Source organism: Macrobrachium nipponense, chromosome 20, assembly GCF_015104395.2.
Source record: "Macrobrachium nipponense isolate FS-2020 chromosome 20, ASM1510439v2, whole genome shotgun sequence".
Taxonomy (NCBI): domain Eukaryota; kingdom Metazoa; phylum Arthropoda; class Malacostraca; order Decapoda; family Palaemonidae; genus Macrobrachium; species Macrobrachium nipponense.
This window is the reverse complement of record NC_061089.1, coordinates 37,076,637-37,098,915: the sequence shown is the minus strand read 5'-3', so window position 1 is coordinate 37,098,915 and position 22,279 is coordinate 37,076,637. Positions and strand designations below refer to the sequence as shown.

The 22,279-nt window shown below is 36.4% G+C and overlaps 1 long non-coding RNA gene across 1 annotated transcript in view; it reads left to right on the top strand.

Annotated features, from left to right (window-relative positions):
- Positions 1-21,160, top strand: part of LOC135220943 (uncharacterized) — a 146,374-nt gene extending 125,214 nt beyond the window's left edge. Inside the window, exon 3 of the long non-coding RNA XR_010315831.1 lies at positions 21,116-21,160. This is a non-coding gene — a long non-coding RNA (uncharacterized LOC135220943). The remainder of the gene's footprint in view (positions 1-21,115) is intronic.
- Positions 21,161-22,279: the final 1,119 nt, after the last annotated feature.

Below are 22,279 nucleotides of genomic sequence, written 5' to 3'. Positions count from 1 at the left end.
GCGATTTTTTTTATTCCATTATAGAAGATTTTGGTTGGTCTACTAATACCGATTCTTGACGTAATTTGAAGGTCTTATGATAGGAGAAATTGTTAGAAAGGAGAAATTGTTATCAGCGTCCACGGATAAACAATACTCTCTCACAATGGGTGGGCGTAACTGGAACTACGCGCAGGCAATATCCATAAGCACAAGATACGAGGGGCCATCATGCAATGCAAGTGCATGCAATCTCGTTGAGAGCACAAAGGATAAAATGGATAAAAGATGCGAAGGAAAGAAAAATACAAAATTTACTGTTATTTCACAGGCGGGTCGACATATGGATAGAAGTTGAGGAACACTTTTCTGCTTGGAGAGAGAGAGAGAGAGAGAGAGAGAGAGAGAGAGAGAGAGAGAGAGAGAGAGAGAGAGAGAGAGAGAGAGGTGGCTTATTTGAATTTCTTTTTCGTCAAAAAGACTTAAATTCCCAATTTTTCATACGTTGTTTGTGCGTGTTCTGTTCATAAAAGTTAATTTTTTCATCGAGTACACACAGGCGTACGTATGTTTATAATGGAAAATAAACATAAGCGGATACTCTCCTGTTTTATACACACACACCACACACACACACACATATATATATATATATATATATATATATATATATATATATATATATATATATATATATAACTGGTAAAAATGTTCTGTTACAACAGAATTCCATCCAAATAAAGGAGCTCATAAAAACGCCAAAATATAGAAAGTAAGTACTATAATTCAGAGATTGATGTCTCTCTCTTCAGATAGGTAATGAATGAGAAAAGTTACAGAGGAGGCGGTATTTATACCAAGAGATCCATCCGCAGGTAGCCGTTTTTACTATGACACCAACACGTACTATTCTCCAAGGGATGGTGAGGAGTACACGTCATTCTTTTTCAAAAGTAAATATGGAATTTCTGTGATTTTCAGATACATGACGTTTCATTTTTATAAGTTATTCATGTATGTAAATCAATACAGATCGTACTAGAGTTATTCAGTTTTAGTGTAGTTCAATTCCACTTCGTATGCAGCCTGCCTATTCTTTGATTTGTTTTATTTAGTCTTTCACTGAACTCTTTAGTCGAGAGACCGTTTTTTGGGGGATCATAGTTCTTAAATATTTGAAAGCCTTAGCTTCATCGTCCTTTTTCATTGAAATGTTTCATGATCCTATTGTGCAAACTATATCCTCTTCATTTCTGTCTTTTCAATATTTATCTTGAGGCCTAACTCTTGAGATATACATTACTTTGTGTTAGGCATTCCTTAGAAATCTTGAGTCGTTTTGATTTTTGACATCAGCTTTTTATGGGTATTCCGGTGTAGTAATTCTCTTCCACCTGCATCACTTTTTCATCATGATAGTCTTAAGAAGAGCAAACAGAAGGTAACAACGCATCTCTGTAGTACCCCGCAATTTTTTGCGGACCCACCTGATAAGGCTCAATCAACACTAATTTTGCAACTGCTTTATTCACACACAAATATATATATATATATATAATATATATATATATATATATATATATATATATATATATAGATATATATTATATATATATATATATATATTATATATATATATATATATATATATATATATATATATAAAATTCTGAATTCACCTCGATCACTCCTAGGAAATATAATTGACACTGAAAAATTTGGCCTTGAATGGAGGACGAGGGATGAGAACAAAGAGAAAAAAAAACTACTTTGGCATAAGGCTGATATTACTGAGGAAGGAGGAATTTACATAAAAGCTGGACTCTAGTTTTAAATGCACTGTATTTATATGAATTTACATAGGTCCAGGAGACTAAAAAAAGGGGGGGGGTCGCTTTGTCGATCCACCAGAGCACATAGCTGGAGCAATCCAGTCACGGCGTTCAGAGATTTTGCGTGAACGGATTAAAATTACAAGCTTGCTCCAAAGATTTCCAACACCTACCACAATCAGGCACAGTGTTTGTCTGCAAATAGAGGACACGGGCATAAGGCAGGGGGCACACGAGGGCGAATGTTACACTTTCAATCAAAAGGCCACTCATTGGGGGAATGAAATGACTGGGAAATTTACACAAAGAGAACTATTTCGTTGCTTGAATTCACTAGGGGGATGTTACTAGTATCACAGGGAGTAATTACAGAATTGAGCTCAGATGGGGGAATGAGAAACTACACAAGTCGCCTTGGAAAAGGAAATGAAATACAGACAAAGATAAAACAATTCCCTGGCTGAACTGTTTCCAGAGGCCGTGTAATAGTGTTTTTTTTTTAAATAACTCCTAAAATAACTGATATCAAAGCAGGGAGCGCTTCATACAATGGCTTAATTTTGGGAAATACTGTGCATTGCCAATTACATTTCATTAACTTTTTTACTTAAGAAAATGAGGCTAAAGCCAGTCTTGGCCACCCACACATTCGCAAAAGTGATGACGTCCCTCAGTGACGTTGGTATAACGTTTCTTCCCCTGTACCTCCCATCCCCCGAATTGTTAAATGCCTGTTTAACTCCATAGATAATTGTCATATGACCTACCCCAAGCAATACGAAATTCTTTGTCAGTAAAAGTTCAGCATACCTGGTAATGTGATTCGTGACTTTAGACTTTACCTAAACACAAGACCAACCTTTCATATCTTACCCACTCACTTACATTGAAGATCAAGAATGAGACTTATGACAGGAGATGAAAGATGCCATGCTAACCCTACACTTCGCACTTCAAGCGAGTGTTGGTAAAGCAATAGAAATATAGTTTTCTTTAGGTTAAGCTGTAGGACTCATTCTTCCATACAACACAGGTTACTTGATACATCAATTGCCAGGAAGAAAATGACAGAGAGCATTGTTTGATATAATTTATCATATCAATTTCACCAGAGAGAGTAGCTTGAATTCCTTAGAAGGTAGACTTCTAAAAGATGTTTCATATAAGGGCATTGACATTGGCCATTTGATAAATTTTGAAATCATATATATATATATATATATAATATAATATATATTATATATATATATATATATATATGTAATATATATGTGTGCGTGTGTGTGTGTGTTCATACATACATAAGATTTATTATATTTCAACCTATAGTTTTATATATTTATTTACGTTATAAGTACCAGTACCTATTTTTATTACTTAAAAGGTATGTGACAAATATCATTGCGACTTCGTCACTGGAATTATACAAGACTTCAATTAATGAACCAATCAACCTTACTTTGAGAAATCCATTGACATTGTCTACATGCCAAGCTGATATACTCGTATCAAAGTATTCATTAGCTTTGCTTTTCCAAAATAATGTTATCACCAATTGCTGGAAAGCATAGATATATGAAGGATGAAAAAAAAAAAAAACAAGAAATGGACACTTATACATTTTACTCATCATCACTCTCAAGGAAAAGATCGTTTTCCTCGTCACTATCAATGTTGATGATGACCGGATCTATACTGTCTTGAATATTATCTGAAAGCCAGCAATCATCTTCAAAATATTTTGATCTCCTGACAGCGCCAGCCCACGTCTCCCCTGTTACAGCAAGCCTGGCCTCTTCAAGCCTGGCAAAGAGATCAGCACGGGTAAACTGCTGCAACGAGGAGCGCACCTGTCGTTTCATACAGCCCCACACCTGCTCGATGGCGTTGAGCTCAGGATGGGCAGGGGGCAAGCGAACCACTTCATGGCCCCATTCACGGATTATATTATCCACAATGTAAACTGGTTTCGACCGGTTGCCCCTGCATATCTTTAGAAGCTCAGGGCGTGTTGCGTGAGCTGGATACTGTATTTTTCGAGACCTGAGCCAGTTAACCAAATCCTCCTTTTTTTGTAGCTGTTGTTGGGCATTGGCTATCTCCTGTCAAATGGCTATGGTATGGGGCGTTGTCTAGCACCTGCACCGAAGGATCCTCAAGTGACGGCAGGAGCTGTGATGTTAGCCACCAAATAAATATCTCTGAATTCATTTCTCCATGGTAGTTGCCGGTTTTATTTTTCGCAGGGAAGCATAAAAATGAATTTTCTACAAAACCTTTAGCTACCACAACAAAACCACCTGCTACCACCACAAACCTCTCTCCTTCTCCTGGTGGCACCTGCCGGCTGTAGGTGGCACTAGTGACAGATTGAGAGGTGTCCACCCACTCCTTGCTATGTTGCATTCTCGTCGTAAACCACGTCTCATCGACATACACTACTTCTCTTCCTTCATCACGATGTTGCTGGAGGGATCGTAGAGCATCAACTCGGCGGCAAACGACGTCCAAAGTTTCTTTCCTTAGGTACATTTTCCGCTGGGATGTTTTGTACTGGAAACCCATGTTATGGAGGATTCGCCATACTGCCTTCTCAGATGTTTCTTCAGGAATGATATTTAGTAGCATTTTAAGTTCTTCCGCTAAAGTGGCAATAGTGAAAAATCACTTAGCAGCAAACATGCTGTGCATATGTCTCCTAATGGAACCAACGGTGAAGATGTCAAAGACCAGAGGCGACGTATTTGATGATGCAGGCTTTGTAAATAAAAAGAAAAAATCTGGTCACGAAATTCACAGAACCTCACATAAAAACGTGGCAAATACAGTTGATAATAAAAAATGTATATGGGATCTCCCTTTTGTTTTGTTTTTTATGTATATTGTCTCGAGGACGGAGACGGGAAGTGGATAAAATATATTTTTTCCTTTTCTACCAATGCAAATCCCTGGATAATCTTACCCTTGAACCTAGCTTTGCTCAGAATTCGTAACGCTAGCTCGTACACATTAAAAGGGAAGAGGAAAAACCAGGATAAAGATCTCTCACCCCATATAAATATACCGCCTCCTCACAACCCCGTTCTTATCCCTAACATTTGCGAAACTAAGACCGTCTTTTCCGCGAATTTAAAACCCTGGAGAATTAAGCCGCACACGGGTCGTCTAGACAACCATGAATGAATCACAAATGTTTTCAAGGACGTGTTGGAACTACGCTAAGGTAACATATGCCCTTGTTCGAAATGCAAAAGTATTTGCCCTTATATTATTACAATCTGCACAGAAAATAACGAAAAGGAAAATGTTTACCTTTAATTTTGCTTATCCTAACGTTAAGAATTTTTTACGCTAACACTTTGTTTTTCTTTTCAGACTTATTGACTCATCTATTCCTTTGTTAATGGACAGGGCAATAGATAGGCTTGAGCCACGTGGCCGGGGGATTTAAAATCCTATCCTTTTTAGATCTGTGAGCGCCACGAGCGCCAGTGAGAGAGAGAGAGAGAGAGAGAGAGAGAGAGAGAGAGAGAGAGAGCGCACGTTGATTCACATAAAAAAATGAAACACGAAATATCTTTACAACGTGGGATTCACGATTAACTAGCAATTCACGAAATATGGTTCTTATTTCCATTTTGAAACTTACTCCCTAACCTCGATTCTTTATGCAGTTGCTCATCACATTAAAATTTCTCTCTCGAGCTGTGGTCTATTGGCCTGCAAGTGGTCTATTTCCTATTGTGAAAAAGGCAGTCAGATTTATATATCCCTAACTAGAATACCTAGTTCTACACAAATAACTAGAAAATAAAATAAAATATACCGTATTCCTGTTGTGGAGAATTTGGAAACCTTTCTTTAGCTTGCTCATAAAAATATTAAGGAATTCAGATTTGTTTCTTTCATGATTTTAGCGTAACAATCACTACTTTGAAATCCTGGTAAGGTCGCCATTATTCTGAATTCAACTCGATCACTCCTAGGAAATATAATTAACACTGAAAAATTTGGCCTTTAATGGAGGACGAGGGATCAAAACAAAGAGAAAAAAAACTACTCAGTCATAAGGCAGATATTACTGAGGAAGGAGGAATTTACATAAAAGCTGGACTCTAGTTTTAAAGGAATCTAGTTTTAAATGCACTGTATTTACATGAATTTACAGAGGTCCAGGAGACTAAAAAAAAGGGGGTTTCGCTATGTCGATCCACCGGAACATGTGGCTGGAGCAATCCAGTCACGGCGTTCAGAGATTTTGCGCGAACGGATTAAAATTGCAAGCTTGCTCCAAGGATTTCCAACACCTACCGCAATCAGGCACAGTGTTTGTTTGCAAATAGAGGACACGCATAAGGCGGGGGCCACACGAGGGCGAACGTTACACACTGCTTTCTTTCAATCAAAAGGCCACTCATGGGGGGAATGAATGACTGGGAAATTTACACAAAGAGAACTATTTTGTTGCTTGAATTCACTAGGGGAATGTTACTAGTATCACAGGGAGTAATTACAGAATTGAGCCCAGATGGGGGAATGAGAAACTACACAAGTCGCCTTGGAAAAAGGAAATGAAATACAGATGAAGGTAAAACAATTCCCTGGCTGAACTGGAACTCCTCTTTCAGTACCGGGATATTAAGGGCTGGTGGTCTTCTCCTTGATGTCTCCATGCACTATGGAACTGTAAAAATATACTTGGGGCTTCCCAGAGAGCATGGGTGAAGCAGACAAAAGGGGGAGGGGGAAGAGAAGGTGGCGTCTCGTGGGTGCAGAAGGCGATCTGACCTGTCGTAGGTCTGGTTTTCTTCTGAGGCTGAGCCGCTGGCTCCCAATCCTTTTGAATTCTTGGCCCTGTAGGGGGTAATTCCAACAACCAATGGGAGAAGAGATAGCTTTTTCAAGAGAATGTAGAGAATGGATTCTTCCAGTTGGAAGGGGCAACTTGCATATAGACAAAGATGCATGAAACTTTGTGAAAAGACTTTATTATCCTTAGTTCTGGCTTAAAATCTTGATATATATATACATACATATATATATATTATATATATTATATATATATATATATAAATATAAATATATATATTATAAAATGTATATATTCGCATACATAAAAAAATACGTACAACCACATATGGTGTTTAGTTATAGTTATATAGTATATATAATAAGTATATATTAGTAGTAATATATACTACTATTATTAATAGTTAAATGTATGTATCACATCTACATACAAAATACGTACAACCACGCGTATAATATATATATTATATAGTAAAGTATATATATATATATATAGATATTATATTATAATATATAAAAATATATATAAATTGATCATATTTCACCTACATAAATACAAAAATACGTACAACCACGTATAATATATATATATATATATATATATATATATATATATATATATATATATATTATGTATGTATGAGACAATGTCCGCATTTTTGTATTCACAAAACTTCGGATGTTATGTGTGCGATATATATCTTATTGAAAGGTACATTTCTCTAGCTTCGAATTCTTAAAATACTCGACCCTGCAGGCATTGGAAGGCCGTTTTCTCATACCGCTGAATACAAATATTTCTATGCTAATTCTGAAATACGAGTACCCAAGTTCAGAATGTCGGACTATTTGTTGTGCGCCATCTCAAAATAAAACAAACATGTATTTCTAGCCGTAATGTAAGCTTTTATGCCCTTTATCTTGGCTGGAAGGCAGAGGTGAATGATAGTTCTTCCTGGGTTGTTCTTAGGTTATTGTATACCAAACTTGAATTGCGGGTTCCATTTTGTTCTTTGCGATTACTTCTGGCATGAAGCGTTATAATGAATTATTGAAGTGAATTTTTATCAATGTATTTACATCCCGTTTTGATCAGATAACTTTCATTCCTCTTCACGTGATCATATCGATCATTTGTCAAGAACGGTCATTTAGGACCCAAAGTATCGAAATTTTTGGTTGGGGTGGGGTGGGCGGTTGTGAAATGGTAGTTTTTTATGTCTGCATAATTTACTAGGAGTATGCATAACCAAGGATGCTGGTACAATACTGAATTCACATAGGGGGTATGTGCTGTTCATCATCGTGCAGTCTTGATGGTATTACAAATGTTCGTAGAAGACCGCTGGTATTTATCCCCAGCGATCACATAAAAAAAGTAAAATGGCCACAGCCATTCAACAAGTGTTACGGGAGATCACGCCATCGCCGCCATCTTGATGTAGGATAGAAACGCCAAGCCGGGCTCGGAGTAGTAGAAAATTTTATTGTGCGCTCATCAAATATTTATAATCTAACCTACTTAGGAATAAGATAAAATTTTGAAACTGGACGAAAAGCGTGTTATGAATCGTAGCAGTATCATTCAGAATATTTATAATGGCTTCTTTATATATGTTTACAGTTAAATAAAGTTAAAATGTTTACATGAGTTTTAAATCGTGACTTGAAAAAGTTATTCTGTAGCGAAATTTTTTTATTTTTAGGTCAGAGACGTCAACAAAGCGACACAGTCATAGTGTAAAGAGTTAAATCTTTTTGATTATTTAAAAAAGAAAAGGAATAAAAAAAAAAGCAGCTTGTGTAGTTTGGCTAATATAGAAGTAAATAAGAGATTATTTTTAAGACCGGCATGTTTTAGAACAGAGTTTGACTTGTCATTAACGTTTGGGATCTCTCGTAGACAGTGAGCGACCCCTACTGGGGTCTCTCCTAGATAGTGAGCGACTCATACGGGGGTCTCTCCTAGATAGTAAGACACCCCTGGGGTCTCTCCTAGATAATGAGACACCCCTACTGGGTCTCTCCTAGATAGTGAGACACCCCTTCAGGGGTCTTTCCTAGATAGTTAGCGATCCTTACTGGGATCTCTCGTAGATAGTGACTACGGGTTTTAACCCGGTATATATCCACCTGTCCGGCATGTTAGTACAAGCCCTTTGGGAATGATCTTAAAATGATAAACAATACCGTGTAAATGTCATAAAGATAATGACCCCCAAGAAATATTAGTCCTAGATAACGACCGCCGAAACCCTTGGGGGTCACTATCTAGGAAAGATCCGACGTTTGCGAAGCTAATGTATAAAGTGAACGTGATTGTAATTGGGTACCAATTCAGTTTGCTGGTATAATTGAGGGCTATAAATTTCCGTGAAATATCTAGTTATTGTTGAGGTGCTCCATCAGATTGATGGTATTCGATCAGTGATCACGACTGGTTTGAAACGCCTGTTAAAAAATGTATGCATTAATGTGGCCTCCGCAGTTTATCTTGACATTGGTCACGCATTACTGTAATTTCATTAAGGAATTCTGCGTAACGAAACGAGTTTTCAGTATTTGGTTGTCTTTGAAGCCTTTAGTAAATTACGTTTCGCTAAATTTACTGACTGACGCTACAGTTACATATTCCGCTCCACGGATAAAATAGTTTATCCTCGTCTAACTAAATTCTTGCGAGGAATTTGCATATTTAGTGAGACGGAATTTAATCAATTTTTCCTGTATAAAGTTCCACCATGAACGAAGGAAATACAAACAAGAAATGTTTACAAGTTATATGGTGATTTACCGTTTATGTATATACTCGCGTGTGTGTACCGATATATATATATATATATATATCATATATATGTATATATAATATATATATATATATATATATATATATATATATGTATATATATATATATATATATATATATATATATATATATATATATAGAGTACATATACATACATATAAACACGTGACTTTTATTTTATATTCATGATTATTAAACCACTATTATTTTCCTATATCCAGTTCTCTATACCTTGGGAATAACTTAGATATGTCAAAGAGACCCGTGAAATTCCCATAGAAAAAGATAAACTTCAAATTTCTGTCTCCCAGTCACCGTAGTAATAAATTCTTGAGTGATAGAAAGGTATATTTTTGAAGGGGGAGAAAATATAGACATTCACTTTGTTTCCTTCTGAGGATTTTTATCCATCCTTTTCTTTGTGAGCTTGAAGTTTCAGGGATGGAAGGCAGAAATGACCAAACAGGAAGCAGCGATGGTTGATGTTTTACTGCCAAAGACATTATCCTTGTGCGATATATATTTAAACTCTTGATTATAATTATCCTGGTTCAATGGGGTATATCAATTACAGTAATCGATTCGACTCTGTGTTGAATCATCATGGGACGTCTGTTGTGCGACGCTTTTCAGAGAATGGTAAAATACGACGCCATGTTTTAATTGTTATTTATGGACTTATTATAATTGTTATTTATAGCGCTACTATTCATGGAGAGTAATTGCATTATTTTATTTGGATGCGAAGGAAAGCAATAGGAGTTTCCAGTCTCCGAGTTATTTATGCCCGATAAATTTTGGCCCTCAATGGATCTCTTTCAGTGCGATTTATTGATTGGTCGATATATTACCTCTTTAAAGATCCATCCTAAGGGGCGAACCCATAAAAGCATGAATTATCGGACGCTTTTGTCCTTAGGTTAGATTTGACATATACTTCTTATTTGAAGAATCTAAATCATTCTGAATAATTTCAGTAATGGAGAAAACATTAAAGCATTTCGGCTCAGTAATGGAGAGAGAAAAATATGAAAGGAGAACTATGTTGCAGTTTTTATAATGGGCTGCTTTACGAGCTTCGATCGATTTCGTAGCTGCATAAAGAAATGTTATAAGAACAGATGACAGCTGTTTCCATATATTAAGAGATTTGCATGCATTCGTTTAGTCTGTCATGTAAAAACTAAGCTTTCCCAAGGTAGAGAAATTTACTCTTGTAATCATTGAAAACTTAAACTGCTATTGCTTTGCCGAAAAACAGATAAACAATTAACTATTACTACAGTGGTTATTAGTACGCCTTTTTTAGATTACCATAAAAATGCAAGGATCAAAACTTTTACATGTTAGAAGAATGTCAAAATTAAGTGCACTTCCAAAGTAAAATTTTACTGACGGTTTTACCGAATAAATGTCATCACGAGAATAGAATCCTCATACATAATTTGTCTTCGACATTTCAAGATGCCTGCATTGTTTGTTGAACATTTGACTTTGTGCAATATATACATGAGGAAAACAGCGAGTCATGAGCAGAATAGAGTTATTACGCTTGTTATTAAAAAATCAAATCATTATCGTGTTTTTCACAAACATTGGCAAGATTGTGAATACATTAGGAAATAAAACCTGTGTCACGTTTTTGCACAAAGACTGGCAAGACTGGCTATATTAGGAAATAGTCTTTATCGTATGCTTTTACGAACATTGGCAACAATGTGGTTATATTAGGAAATAAAATCTTTGTGTGCTTTTACAAATATTGGCAAGAATGTGATTGTATTTTGACTTTCGTGTTATTTTCAGCCAAATCTCGTTTTGTTGATCTTTTTATTCGTCATTAAATTTTCACTATTTGGTGTATGGCGGATAAAGATTATTTTACTTAATATCTGAAAGTTCTGACTGGATGAGCTTTTTATCCACATTTTTTCGATCTGCTTAGGATATTGTTGCGTTTTCGTATTCTAGACGTTCTTGCAGAACATGCACTGGATTGAAGATATTTTGATTGCGTTTGTTCTCCCTCATTTTGTTACTAGCAATGTAATTGATCAAGAATTATAATAACCTAAGACGAATAAATATAAAATCAGACTAAATTTAAGAAGCCATTAATAGAATTTATGGATGGTGCATGGCATGCAGTAAGTACAGAATGTAATGATTTGCGGTGCAGTATATACATTGTTTTACCGTCACCAAAATACTCTATTCAATTTTCTCTTCAAGTATCCATATACCACTGATATGAAGTCCACAATAAGGTGGAATCATACCACAAACTAATTTTCAAAGTGCAAGGATGAATTCAAGGAAGGAGTAAATAAACACAATGAAAAACCATAAATTTAATACATAAATAACCAGACAGAAAATACACGTGAACCACTTTGAGTACAGGAAATAAATGAACTACTGTCACGCTTAATAACAATTCAACACACGTATACAAACTAAGATAGCATAACCAACACACTCAAAGCAAAATAAGGGGGCCCAGAAAGGAAGAGGAAATAAAAAAGAAAGAATATCCTGACGATTACAGGCTAATACCAAACTTGTCACCAAAAAGCTTCATATTCAAAATGCTTATTATTCTCTTTGAAGAATACAGAATCCTCCACGTCTGGAGGAGTGGTACCACAGGTGGTTGATTAACTCGGGGCCCAATCGAGCAGTCTCAACAGAATCACAGCCGTGATCAATGAAAAAGATATCAAACAACCTTACCATGGGACAGCGAGATTCCCTTGGCTTTATAACTGAACCAGAGGTGGTACGGTGAATCCCAAGGACGTCCAGATATGTTATCTGGAGAGATCTTCCAATCTGAAGAAACCGGATATTCAATAATCCTCGGGTCCTGCAGATATGGGCAAATCACCAATAGAGGCTGCAACCACCACGAAGCAAGAGACGGCAGTGCTCTTAGTGCACGAAGCAAGGTCAAAAATCATCCAAAAGTGACAAGGTCCAGAGATCGACTGCCTGTTCTCCTCCCATAAGCCAAGAAGTTACCGCCCCTTATCCACAGGGGAGGGACCACTCACACAACCTCTTTAAAGATAAACACGAATGTTAATAACAAGCAAACAGTTGTTATACCAGAGATGTGGTCAAACGACAAGTGAAACTTAAAACTAGGTTTAACAAATATGAAAAAATTTAATTTAATGATAATATTTAACAAAAAAGGATCACATACTGACAACATACATACAATATAACACGGAAGTACCATTTTCGAGAACAGTACCTACAATTATAGTTATATTATGCTACAAAACGTTTTAGAATCCTGCTTTTTGGACACTTCATAAATGTTGTGTGATAGTACGATGTTGAGATTTTTTAATAGGTTAATTTGTAAATCTTAGCTTCTATAGGCTATGCATTCCATTTTTACTGATATTTTTCCTCTTGGTTATCGAACATGGCGGTACTTATTAGGGCATATTATTGTAAATATGCTTTGTGATTGATGCATTGACCTTTGAGGAGCTTGAAAACCCCCTGAAGGAGTGTCACGGTGATGATGATAGTAATGATGAGAGCTAGGAGGAAGGGTCTGCCTGAGCAGAATAGATTAGAGGAGGGGCAGCGCTGTTAATGGGAGGGAAAGGGAAAGAGACAGGGCGAAAACAAATGTGTCAGGGACTCGCGTAAAAGTGAAAATAGGAATGAAGGGAGAAACAGCAAAAGAACCGAAATTTCATTTGATACCTGGGAAAGGGGGCAGCAATTGGACGTTTGACCATCGAGAGAGAGAGAGAGAGAGAGAGATGGTGGTGGGGGGTTAGAGCTGATACAGCCGGGGGAAACAAAAAAGAACGGAATTGGCAAAAAAGTGTGGTGCCAAGCAGCTAAAGTGATTAGCGCGGCCCATTCCCTAGCGAACGCCAGTAATAAACTACTATTTATCAGGTTTTAGTGACAATTCCAATTGCCTATTTCGCTAATAATTTTCGAATATACCCGATGCGTTTAGAGAAAAAAGGAGGTTATGCCTTGTCTATATTTGCTCGACAATGCGAGAACGTGGGCGCTGCAGAGCACATTTTGCAGTTGCATCCTCTGATGGTTTTATTGTTCGGTGAGCATTTGCATAGAAAGTACCATTACGTTGTTGGGAATAATCGTGTGATTGCGTAGGCATATCTGATTTAGAAACCGGTATCATTTAAGTGTATATTATATAATATATAATTTCGAAGGCGAAGGGAAAAGGCACCATCGTTACATTAGTTTATTATGCCGACACACACACACACACACACACACACACACACACACACACACACACACACACACACACACATATATATATATATATATATATATATATATATATATATCTATACACCATTAAGTTGTTGGAAATAATCGTGTGATTGCGTAGGCATATCTAATCTATCTATGTATAGAAAGATAGAAAGATAAAGGATACGTGTATATATATATATATATATATATATATATATTATATATATATATATATATATAATGAGACCTGTTTCAAAATTAGATATGATTACGCAGTCACACGATTATTTCCAACAACGTAATGAAACTTTCAATGCAAATGTTCACGGAACAATATAATGTGAGTGAGTGAGTGAGTGATCACCCTCTGCCCACACAGATCATTGCCCTTAGGAGCATGGTGACTGTTTGCTTCTCAGGAAGATCAACTCCTTCAATAGTGAAATGGCTGGGAAGGACGCTGGTTTGCGATTGGTCTGAGCATAGCTGTGCCTTTCTGCGTTGGCATGCTGGCAAGTTAGCTGCCAACTGTAATTGCAACACAGTGGCGAAGTGTTCATGTAATTAGCCAAAGAAACCTTGATAGACTCTGACAGAAGAGAAATGGCCGTAAGTCCCGTGCAGCTCTTAAATGGACAGAGTATGCTAAGAATTCCACGATCTCCTAATTCTTTATTCATACTAAAAGTGTTATCAAAATTGGCAATTGGAATGTAAGAACTCTAATTTAGGATAGAAATATTGGAGATTTTGTGAGTTTTTCAAAGTTATGAATTAGGCATTTATAATGTAACTTATACGAGATTAACTGGAATCTTGACCATAGCATATAGACTATAGAAAGTTGAGACTTCATGTTTAGCGTGCATAAACCACTAATAATGCCATATCAGGTGAAAGGAAGTTTAGTAATTGTGATTAGTACTTCCAAGGGGGCATTCCTTCCCAAGCAGCTTGGCCAAAGAAAATTGTTGGCATTATCTAATTGTGCTAGAACCTTAATGGGGTTTAATTCAGTGTTTGATCAGTTGCAATGCTGTTATGAGACATCATTAAAAATACTCTCAGAATGCATATGATTATCAGTGTCATTCTTATCCTTATTCCCTTCTAATTTTGATAATACATAGAAGTTAGGTACCAAGGATTATGGTGACTATTTTACCAGATTTTTTCAATAATATGACATATTTTTTAACTTTTTAACTGATCAATGAAAACCCCTAGATTTACCATTTTTGTTATGGATAGCAGAAACTATGGCATATAGAGGCCTCTGGTCTTCAGAATATTTGTCAGAACCTATACCATTTGTTCTATGGGTGAAATGTCAGTTTTTGAAGGGCATTTTACCCCGTACTCTTTTCTGAACATCCATTTCTCGTTAACGCTTCCAAATCTTTATTCTCAATTTTAAAAAAAAGTTTAGTTATATTCATCTATAACTTCGGGAAGCGCTTAGTAAGTCGTATGCTGCAGTGGTAACACTTAAGTGTCCATAGCTTTATGTAATGCCGGTGTTGATAGTTTAATCTCCTTATTACTTTTATTTAACCTCCTCTAGCATTTCTGTAGAGAAATTCAGAAGCACCATCAACTTGTAGAGTAAGTTTCATTAAAGTAAAATGGGAAAATGAAAGACTGAAAGAAGAGTTATATTTTTCAAAGCCTTATAGCGAACAACTGGTGAATATAAAAGTATGTGGCAACAATGGGAAGTTCCATAGAGATTTGGTTCGTAAGCGTTAGTACTTTTTTTTTTTATTATTATTATTATTGGATATCAAGTTTGAAGGTGAGTTCAGTTGACTGGCTAGTGCACTAGTTGCGAGAAATATGTTCGAAACACTTGTAAGAAATATTGTGAAGGATCAGTTAGGTTTTATAATGTGGAAAATATTCGGAGATTAAGAAAGATCAAATCTTTAAACCTATTTGAAATAGTTATAACATTGCTGAAAGAATAAAAAAAAAAAAACTGGTAATATATTTTCAAGACAATGGGAGTAAACGCAAATTTTTGTTTTGCTAAATCTGCTGAGATACACCAGACTGCCAAAGAAAGACCGAAAAAATAAGAGAATTTTCCCTTGATTCTGCACTGAGGCTTAACATAACTGGATGACCCCTTGTGCAATAGTCCATTTTTTGGGAGGCTCGAGCGATTATGGGGTATTTCATATCTCCCCAACAGTGGAGCGTCGAAAGGAAAAGAAACCACATTTTTTCTTTTGTACAATGGAAAAGCAAAATGTGGAATAGTGGCATTTTTTCGCACCATTGGTTTTCAGAACGTCCATAACACACTTTGTGACGTGGCAATTCCATAACCGGTTTCGTCCTTTTTCCTTCTTTTTCCTTACCGAATTTTATCAGAGACAGTAATGTAGAATTACAGCTGTGTGTTGAGCAACAAAATACGTGAACTCAGTAAAAGCAAATGTAGTTTGTGTTCATAGACTCGAATTAAAAGGTAAATGATTATTCTCAAGTAATTTTTTCCTGATGAAATTCCCGAACTTCTAGGAATTCTCGTTTTAAGGCACCGTTCCCGAATTTCTTATTCCATCTTTAACACCGTTTGCGTTTATATGGTTTCCAGCAGTACGTTAACCTGTCGCACGAAAAGTCTTTCTGTTGTATTAATCAGTGTCATAATTTAGTTTCCTTTGAAAGATAGTGTTCTCTTACTTCACGTTTGGCATTACAGTTTTCTGTTTTCAGTCAATTTTCAGAAAATTAAAGGAATTAATTACTTGTTTACCGTGGTAAAGTTATATCAGAGGTATTAGCAAGATTTTACACAATTCTTTTTCATATTCCATTTTTATATTACTTATAATTTTCCTATGCTTCGCTACTGAGTGAGTGACGATAATAGTTTGCATCAGTGACAGAAAACGCAAATATGTAGAGATTATCCGAAAGTATTTCGTGCACAGCCCGTCTCTCTTTTGTTAATGAGATTGAGATTACGTTTTGTATTACTTGTGTGCTGCTGTTCCCGTCTGACAGGAACCATTAATAGTATATCCATTTGTAAGTATCTGTCCATCTATTGAGTCGTATTTGTAATCCTTTCTCTCAGCTGCTATACGTAGGTAGACTGAAAAATCCTTGAAGTTAAGGCCGAAGATCTTGCTAAGAAGAAAAAGTGTGAATTAGATAGGAAGGACGCCAGGTTTGAGAGAGCCAGGACCCCCTTTCCATGTTGATCTATTCACTTCATAAAGGACAGGAAGAAAAAGATGGTTTAGGCTATTCTATTAAATTGTTGTGTATGGAGGAGGCTTTGTCTGCACTGTTCGTTTGTTTGCCCTATTGGCCTTCAGCTCATACACTGTGACACTTTGCTAAAGCCAGTAGATTTTTAACAGCTTTCACGATTACGCACAAACTTCCTGTTTACGTTCATTTGCTCACTAAACCAGAGCTTACAGTGACAAATGTCAGCCTATTATAAAAAGAACCTCTTTATCGGCATCTCTCCCTTCGTGTTACTTTGTATATACGTAATATCTTTTTCATTAATGGGCGTTTTTTTACTTATCTAATTATTCTCTTTTTGTGTAAAAGGGGAGCCTCCTGTTGTGCTATTATGATTTTCCCAGCATCAGTAACTTTGGCTCTGAATGATTAGCTCTGGTTAATTAGAAATCTCAAATATAAAGCTAGTATTTTTGTTTTATCTGAAACTCAACAGCTCGCACTGATGTCTTGTATGCTAAATAAAAACTGTCAGTAATAACGTCAAATGGCCACGTATTATATATATTTTGCTGTGATGATTCTGACTGGCACTTCTAATTACGCTGTCCATCAAGGCATTCACGGCCAATTAGGAGGAGGATTATTATATTGTAATTTACTGAAGAAAATGATAATTGTGGGTTGGAGGGATGGGAGTGACAGAATTCCGTCGAGGTGCTTCGTCTTCAGAGGTCTGCGTTGCGTCTAATGCATGCTGGAAAAGTTAACTCTTAGCATTTCTTTTATTCAAGTGTCAAGAGATCAAGCTCTCCAACCAGTTTCGCCTTTAAAGCATATTCCGTGTCATATTTTGGTATTCCGCGCTCCTTCGTTTCTTATTCTTTTACTTATTCTTATAACTTTTACTCTTTCTTTTACGTACAAATGGAAGCCTAAGTTTTAAGTGAATTTATTCTAAAACTTGGAGCACGGCTGGAATCATAAGTTTCTGCTCGGCTGACTGCTTGTCCTGTTACTGGATTTTCCCATTTCTTTCGTGAATGATGATAGAGCATATTCCCGTTCCCACCTGAGTTCTTTCTTACATAATTAATAACTAAAATCTTGCATAGAGCGTTTTGCTTCGTAATTCATAGTGTTGTAAATCAGTCACTAAAATATAAGCATGAAAAAAAATATTGTAACGAAAGTTGATGATGTTAAGAGAACATTTATGGAATGGTTTATGATCATTTTTGAAATGGCGGACATAATAAGAGAGATTTTTAAATATCGTAATTTCAGTTCCTAATATCAGTTATTTAAAAATGTGATGTGTAATTGAACACATTGTATCGTTATGCTGATATCCATTATTGGTGATTTGATTAGCCCTGAGATACTATAACGACTTTTGATGTTTTTTAGTCGTCATATTTGTACTAAACACACTTTTCTAAAAGTTATGCGATCAGATTTTACCAGGATGATACTACTGATGATTTGTATTTGCAATTTTAAATGTTGGAGTATAGATGCTTCCCTCGTTGTTTAAATGATTCTCAAAAGTGTTTTGATGTGTGAGAAGCTTACAGAGACAGTTGTGTTCCCGATGTTGTGTCAATTTTTACACTTTTATGAAAACATTAATTAAATAAATAAAAAATGTCTGGGTTAGGAACTACTTGAAGTTTGCACTGGGATCCCGTGGTTTCAAGGAATTTTTGAATTTGTTTTTTCCACGCCAGTTTAATCATTCTCTTAGTTTTACTTGAATGATTTCGCTTCAAAAATGATGAACAGTATACTTTCACCCAACAGTTGTTTAAGGCACTGGAAATGGATCCCTATCATAAAGCTTAGCTATACAGTTGATAACACTTATACCTCGATATTTATGTACCAGTGATCGGCAACCTTGTTTAAAAATGGCAACAAAGTCGGGCTAATGAGGGTAACGTCTTGATACAAAATTACAATTATAAAGAGATGCAGTTGTCACACTCCAAGTTACCTGACCTAAACCAACTAGACCACATGGTATATTAGGTTTGATTTTCTTTACCTGTTGCGACACTTCCCAAGCTGTGATCGTGTCATCTAAAACTGTAATTGACATATGAGTCTCCAGCTCGCCAAAGTCGCATTTCTCAACATTTAGTGAGTTAAGTATCTCCTCAAAACACTCTTTAAACTACTGATCAGAGGGAACATTATCACTGTTTGGTGTGTTAAGTTCACTTTTCCATTTTATTGCTTGCCGGCAATATTTGGGCCTCATCTTTATAGTGCATTCGTCTTTCCCGATCTGTCTACGATATCGATATTCACATTGGCATTACGAATCCTACTCATCTCAGAACATTTATACGAAATTTCACTGACTTTTCCTACAGAGTCGTCAAAGTTATTTCTCAAACTCCGGTAACTGATAAAATATAGAGATTGTGAAAATGTGCTCTTACTTAGGTGTTCTTACCTAATTGACCTTTTGATATATCTATTATGCTTCATAGTAGAATACAATACAGCATGATCACCCAAATGACGTGCGCGCGATAATAACGAAACCCACTCACCTTTAATGAATGTAATGCAAAAGAGATGGTGGCGTGGCCTGAAGGTAGTAACATCCTGGTCAGCATTAAAGTCACTAACATTACGAATAATCTCAGGCGAGGCACCCAACGATTTCCCTGTCGATATATTAAAGCACCATGAAAGTATAACGGGTATTCAAAACCAATGATTGAGTACTAGTCCGCAAACCAGCCAAAATATTGTCATTGTCTGTCGGAATTGTTACAGGATCAGGCTGTCGGAGTTGCTACAGGAACAGGGATATTAGCATACAACAAATTTTCACTCTAATAATTGGATTCTTTAATCATATTCAACATGCCATGAAATGATTTGCTCAGTCTAGGATGTATTTCCATTAGATAAAACTCTGGCTTGTATTTTGCTTAATAACGTATCCATAATCGATATATAAGAATTCAAATAATGCTGTACAAATACACAAGTACCACCACCAGGAAATGAAACAACTAACGAAAACTTAACCTCATTTATTCAAACTAATAATGTAATTTAATAACGTTTATGATACTTTTTCTCTAGCTTTGTTTTTACACCTTTCATACTTTAAGAAACTGCCCTAACACGGTAGTTTTTTTTTTTTTCTACTCAAAACGGCTGAGGATTTCAGCTGTGATGATAGCTCCATCTCGATACAACTTTCGTTCCTTAGGGTCTAAATGAACGGTGCAGCCTGCATCGTCCGATTTCTCGTTCTCCTTTTCAACGGCACGAAGTCGATTCCATTCAGTTTTAACAGAAGGGTGAATGTCCCCTTTGATGAAAAAGGTATTATAATGTGCGCCCTTCTTCAAACGTTTGGTCTTTTCAAGAACTCCATCACGAGAAGCCTTCGAACCCATTATGGGCAAAATGGGGCGTTTCCTCGAGGTTCCTTCAACTCTTGAGAACGTATGACGGTTTCTTCTCCGATTGCTGTCCAGACTGTTCTCACCTTTTCTCCGTCATTCGCGGCCCCATCAAGTGCCTCTCCCTCGTCAGGCACTCCCAAAACTACCAAATTCCATTCCCTTTCTTTTTTATCCAGATCCCCTGAAAATAGTTGCTGATGCATTATGATGTTGGCTTATTGATCAACTCTTGCCTGAAGCTCCTCAGTCCTTTTATTGATAGCACTTTCAGGGGACAGGATAGGCTTTGTCATATCATCAGTTTCCGCTGAAGTTGAAGCCAGTCTGTCCCCTACCTTACGAATAACAGTGGCCCCTTGTTCTTCAGGTAACAATATACTATATATCAGTTTAACTTTGGGTAAGCAGCACGTTTGCGTCCATCAGGATCCTGTCATACTCAATCTAAGTCTGAATAGCTGCAAAATTGGATTTTATTACACCAAGCACTACATCAAAATATGGTCTAGAAGCATTCACAGTTAGTTTTGAACATCACACAACACTGTAAAACCCCTTATTCCATCAAATACGTGTAATTCACTGAGGGAGTCTTCCCGGTCACACTTGTCTTGGCTCCTCTTCTTTATTATGAATATATAGTTGTTTAAGATTTTTTTTTAATTTAACATAAGTCGGTTTTAATAAGTAGCCTATTACAAAATCATTGGAAGTTTATTATTCTTACACAACCTGTACAATACGGATTCTCTGTTTAACAGATGTTTCCATTTTTTCATAGATCGCCGTTCACCGCACTTGTTACTGTCCCTAGGATAAAGGTAAGTACAGAACTTTACAGCATATGTTATGGTTCTTTACAATTTCTAGAACTAGAAATTTGTGCGGTGTGTTTTTTGAGAGGTATTTCACTCACGATTGTTTTCTGGAAAGTAATTTAATGAAGAACGGGTTGAAAGAAAATTTAAATTCTGTGAAGGTGACTTTTTTTTCAATCATCGTCTACGTTTTTAATTAAATTCTCCCTTGTAGAGGTAGCTGGCCTAACATAAATTGTGAAGTAGGGGCTCCCATTTACAAGGATATATAGATTTTGAATTATGCGCTTTAATATTAAATGTGTGTTTGGGGGGGGGGGCGGTGTTTTTGTTGGCATGGTTTTATTTTAGAAAAAAAGGGGATTGACAGAATTAGGCTAATTTGATCTGATTAAATAAGTGATAATTATGATGGAGAAGGCCAGAGATCTCTTGTCAGCGCACGTCATAAAAGAAATGGCATGTTAAATTCAAAATATAATAAGTTTCATTGTCCGTTTTATAATCCCTGGGATAACCTGCTCACTCACTGGTTCCTCCTGCCCTTCCCTGTAGGCTTTTTGATCTCCTAGGACCTAGGTTATTATGCTTATCGTCCATTGTTCATTATCTCCTTACTGTTTACCTGTTTGTTCATGTTCTTTAAACTCTGGCATTTGCTTTCAGAAGTGATCTTATCCTTAAATGATCTTGTGTTGCCTTACACACACACACACACACACACACACACACACACGGAACTATATATGCGCTTCTCCCATCAGTATTTCTTTTCTAATCTGAAACTACACCCTGCCTGAAGTCTCCCTTACAAAACCCTCTCTTCGCCATGAATGCAATAGTACTTAAGTATCATTTGTAGCTGCACGAGAACATTGAGCCCCACGAATAGAGGCCACCTAGAATCAATTTATGTCAAGGGAGGAATCCGAAAAGGCCTATAGGATTCTAAATTTCATGGCCTCAGTAAACGACTTTACAAAGGAAAACAGCAGCCTTAAGAATATGAATGCAACAGTTACCGAAATATAGTCCGTCATGAAAATAGATTTGCAATTTTGGGAATTAAGCAACTAAGATACGTGAATATAAATAAGATCGCACGCACAGAATAGTAAACAGTATGC